Source organism: Ambystoma mexicanum, chromosome 2p (genome assembly GCF_040938575.1).
Source record: "Ambystoma mexicanum isolate Mex_15411 chromosome 2p, UKY_AmexF1_1, whole genome shotgun sequence".
Taxonomy (NCBI): Eukaryota; Metazoa; Chordata; class Amphibia; order Caudata; family Ambystomatidae; genus Ambystoma; species Ambystoma mexicanum.
Window position 1 is genome coordinate 1,308,501,126 of NC_090923.1, and position 5,094 is coordinate 1,308,506,219.

Here is a 5,094-nt window from a genome sequence, read left to right on the forward strand (position 1 = left end):
CCACTGAGAGCAAAAGTATGACACAAAAGGTAAGGGGTTCAGTGGGTCAAATGATAGCACATTTGACTGTGAGTCAGTTTATTGTAAGTCCAAATGCTACCTGCTTTGAAATTTTCCAGGCTTTTTGTCTCATTTCTTAACAGATCCATTCCTATGTACCTCTGTGCTTTGAACAGAGTTTTCATTGTAAGGGAGGGACATACAGTATACCTTCCTGGGCAGGGAAGACTCTATGTAAAAGCAAGAGTAGCAGACAGCTTAAAAGAATCACCAGCAGGACCCTCTAGACCTTCCCCAAAAAACATAAAATGATTTCTCTGCATACATGTGCATTGAACAGCGCAAGTAGTTTGGTTAATGTCAGTGGATAAATGTCACTTTCCCACAGTGCAGAACAAAATCTCTTGTACAGGCCCCTTCTGCAAAAGCATTACCACTGTAGAAAGCAGGGCAGGTGAGGCAGTGTACAGTCACCTCCGACACTTCACTCCTCTGATCGGCTACGATCGGCCAAGGACCTCTCTATGAGAGCTGAGGGTGGAATTTTCTGGTCCTCGGTAACTTAGGGAGACATGGCAAAAGGGATCCTCAATCAACGGCTCAGCCTTTGCTTTGTGGCCTGTCCATATATGTCAGTTCTCCAAATTACCTGCCGCTGCCCAGGTGTCAGCTGGTGAGATGGAATGACCTCGCAGGAAGCAAACTGGCAGATGATTTGCATAGGCAAACCCCCTCTCCCTCTTTCTTAGCCCTGCTTACTCCACAGTAGCAAGTATCTGGGGAAAATATAGTGGTCGAGGTGGGGTAGTAGTAACTAGTAAATCTGGGGTGCTTGGCAACTTGTGGGGAACAACTGCAGAGCTCAGCGCCCAGAACTGTGTGGCACAGGGAGGAGGTCTGTGGGATTTCAGTAACTTGGAGGCATGCAACCTGGTCGGGAGTGCTTCAGGTCTCCTTCCATGCACGTTCCAAGCAACTCAACAAAGCATCAACAGGCTGCCATACCAGCCACAGAGCCCCTTTCCACATAAAGAAAATATGGTATTCGGGGGCTATGTGTTTGCATGGCAAAGATTTTAGGCTTTTAATTGTTTTCTCTCTCTCTGTCTCTCTCTCCTCCCTCCCTCCCTCCTTCCCATCCCCCACAACCCCCGCTCCCTCTCCCTCTCCCTACCATTAATTTTAAGTTTTCCTGCACTGCATCACATTGTGACAATGGTATTTCACAATGGGACTGTTTGAAAGTTACAGAAATCAAAAAAGAAATCAACCAACTAAAAGCAGCCAAATCCGGAGTACACTGCTCAGCCCCAATTAAAGATTAAGGCCTAGAAGCAAGTAAAGCTGTAGTTCAGAGCGATGTTTGCAAATAGCACCTTAAAGCAGTTTACGCTGGAGTGCACAACAAGGGGGAAAGTGTTAATACTGAGTTTGGTAGAATGGGATAAAAAAACAAAAGCAGCGTGCCACTTCTAAAAGTACAAGTCAAGAAATTGAAGGGGATGGGGCTGTTCATTCAGTCAATAGGACTCACAAGTAAAAGGCTCCAGAGTCATTAGTGTTGAATTTGGAGCAAAATGTATTGTGTTGTCGTGTAAAATGAATGAACATACAATTTCAATCTTCATTAAAAAAGATGTATTCAAAAATAAAGACTTGCAGATTAAGAAAGTTTCTGTCCTGTCGTGTGCCAAAAATAGTGAATGCTTTACGAATGTGCGTGTCATCCTTTGAAGCAGGGTCAAATTCAATTTTCCCATTTTCATTCCAATATTAGTACATGGGTTGCTGAGGCACATAGGAATGGATCTGTTAAGAAATGAAACAAAAAGCCTGGAAAAATGTTGAAACAAGTAGGATTTGGACTTACAATAAACTGACTCACAGTCAGATGTGCTATCCCTTGACCCACTGACCCCCTTGCCTTTTGTGTAATCCTTTTCCTCTCAGCAGTGTTGTCCAAAGTTCCCTACTTAAAGAGACTTTCTTATACAAAAGATCCTAGACCTGTTTTTTATGGCCCACATGCCTCATATCCCGTTGCTCTTGATAAACCCACGTCATCTCCCACCAATACAATCTGTAAAATATTTCAAGGGCATAGCCAAGGAAATTAGACGTGGGCCGAAGGTTGAGCAATCCTTAAACCAGCAGCAAAATTAACATTGAAATCAGCCTCAGAATCTCTTAAAGGATGGGCCAACATTGGTTGCTTGCAGGGCGCAATCGGACAGCCTCTGGTGCTGACGCCTTAAGGCAAGCGCAAAGGGAGAGCCAACCAAACCATTGATTAGGACCTCTGGACTTTCTGCTCTTTGACATAAGGACATTTGATATGGCAAACGTTTGACCAAACACCATTTAGATGTCGGATGGTATGGAATTAAGCGGCAAACAGCAATACATCAGCATTCTTTGCTGCTTTATTGATCTGGTCCTAAAGGGTTTGGTTTAATGCCAATTATATTTAAAGATTCATGCTCAAGGGTGCTTGCAAATCGACACCCCCTCCCCATCACGATGGCTGGGTGATGCAAGCGTGAGAGCATCACAGCAGACCCATAGACATGAGAAACACTCTGTACCTCTGAGTGTATGTGGGCCCATGGCTGGATCAAGGACAAGGCAAGAACAGGAGATGGCTTAAGGTGTCAGCACCCAGGCTGCCCCTTTGCACGCTGCCAGCAACAGATGTTGGCCCATCCTTTAAGAGATTCTGAGGCTGATTTCAATGTTAACTTTGCTGCTGATTAAAGGATTGCTCAACCTTCGACCTGCGTCTAGTTTGCTTGGCTAAGCCCTGAAAATCTTTTACAGCTTGTATTGGTGGGAGATGATGTGAGTTTATCAAGAGCAACGGGATATGAGGCATGTGTGCCACAAAATGCAGGTCTAGGATCTTTTATTTGAAAGCCACTTTGGAAAACCCTACTGAGAACAAAAGGATTACACAAAAGGAAAGGGGATCAGTGGGTCAGGGGATAGCACATCTGACTGTGAGTCAGTTAATTGTAAGCCCAAATCCTACCCGTTTCGACATTTTTCCAGACTTTTTGTTTCATTTCTTAACAGATCCATTCCTATGTACCTCTGTGCTTTCAACAGAGTTTTCATTGTAATGGAGGGACATACAGTATGCCTTAAACATGCCTGGGCAGGGAAGACTATGTAAAAGCAAGAGTAGCAGACAGCTTAATAAATCATCAGCAGGACCCTCTAGACCTTCCCCAAAAAACATAACATGATTTCTATGCATGTATGTGCGTTGAACAGCGCAAGTAATTTGGTTAATGTCAGTGGATAAATGTGACTTTCGCACAGCGCAGAACAAAATCACTTGTACAGGCCCCTTCTGCAAAAGCATTACCGCTACAGAAAGCAGTGAAAAGGTGAGGCAGTGTGCAGTCCCCCCTGACCCTTCACAGCCCTGATCGGCCACGATCGGCCAAGGACCTCTCTATGAGAGCTGAGGGTGGAATTTTTCTGGACCTCAGTAACTTAGGGAGACATGGCTAAAGGGATCCTCAATCAACGGCCCAGCCTTTGCTCTGTGGCCTGTCCGGATATGTCTGTTCTCCAAATTACCTGCCGCTGCCCAGGTGTCAGCTGGTGAGATGGAATGACCTCCCAGGAAGCACACTGGCAGATAATTTGCATAGGCACACCCCCTCTCCCTCTCCTTAGCCCTGCTTGCTCCACAGTAGCAAGTATCTGGGGAAAATATAGTGGTCGAGGTGGGGTAGCAGTAACTAGCAACTCTGAGAAAGTAAATCTGGGACACTTGGCGACCTGTGGGCAACAACTGCAGAGCTCAGTGCCCAGGACTTTGTGGCACAGGGAGGAGGTCTGTGGGATTTCAGTAACTTGGAGACATGCAACCTGGTCGGGAGTGCTTCAGGTCTCCTTCCTTGCATGTTCCAAGCAACTCAACAAAGCATCAACAGGCTGAGATACCAACCACAGAGCCCCTTCCCACTTGATTAAAAGGCCAAAATCTTTTCCATGCAAATACATAGCCCCCAAATACCATATTTTCTTTGTTTTCTCTCTCTCTGTCTCTCTCTCCTCCCTATCTCCCTCCCTCACTCACTCCTTCCCACCCTCCCGCCCTCTCTCTTCCCCCCTACCCCCCCTCCCTCTCCCTACCATTAATTTTAGGTTTTCATGCACTGCAGCACATTGTCACAATGGTATTTCACAATGGGACTTTTTGAAAGTTACAGAAATCAAAAAAGAAATCAACCAACTAAAAGCAGCCAAATCCGGAGTACACTGCTCAGCCCCAATTAAAGATTAAGGCCCTGAAGCAAGTAAAGCTGTGGTTCAGAGCGATGTTTGCAAACAGCACCTTAAAGCAGTTTACGCTGGAGTGCACAACAAGGAGGAAAGTGATAATACTGAGTTTGGTAGAATGGGATAAAAAAAAAAAAAAAAGAAGCGTGCCACTTCTAAAAGTACAAGTCAAGAAACTGAAGGGGACAGGGCTGTTCATTCAGTCAAGAGGACTCACAAGTAAAAGGCTCCTGAGGCATTAGTGTTGAATTTGGCGCAAAATGTATTGTGTTGTCGTGTAATATGAATGAACATAAAATGTCAATCTTCAATAAAAAAAGATATATTAAAAAATAAAGACTTGCAAATTAAGAAAGTTTCTTTCCAGACATGTGCCTAAAATAGTGAATGCTTTACGAATGTGCGTGTCATCCTTTAGAGCAGGGGCCAATTTAATTTTCCCATTATCATTCCAATATTAGTACATGTGTTGCAGAAGCAAGCGCAAAGGGAGAGTCAATCAAACCATTGATTAGGACCTCTGGTCAAAGGTTTGCCATACCAAATGTCCTTATGTCAGAGGGCAGAAAGTCCAAACACCATTTAGATATCGGGTGATATGAAATGAAGAGGCAAACAACAATGAATAAGCATTCTTTGCTGCTGTATTGATCTGGTCCTAAAGGGTTTTAGTTTAATGCCAATTATATTTAAAGATATAAAGATTAATGCTCCAGGGTGCTTGCAAAATGACACCCCCTCCCCATCACAATGGCTGGCTGATGCAAGCCTGAGAGCATCACAACAGACCCATAGACATGA

General features: G+C 44.4%; 1 non-coding gene across 1 annotated transcript; it reads right to left on the reverse strand.

Moving 5' to 3' along the window:
- Positions 1–4,669: 4,669 nt before the first annotated feature.
- LOC138568041 (U6 spliceosomal RNA) lies at positions 4,670–4,776 on the reverse strand. Its single transcript, XR_011302414.1, has one exon. It is a non-coding gene; the product is annotated as a U6 spliceosomal RNA (small nuclear RNA).
- Positions 4,777–5,094: the final 318 nt, after the last annotated feature.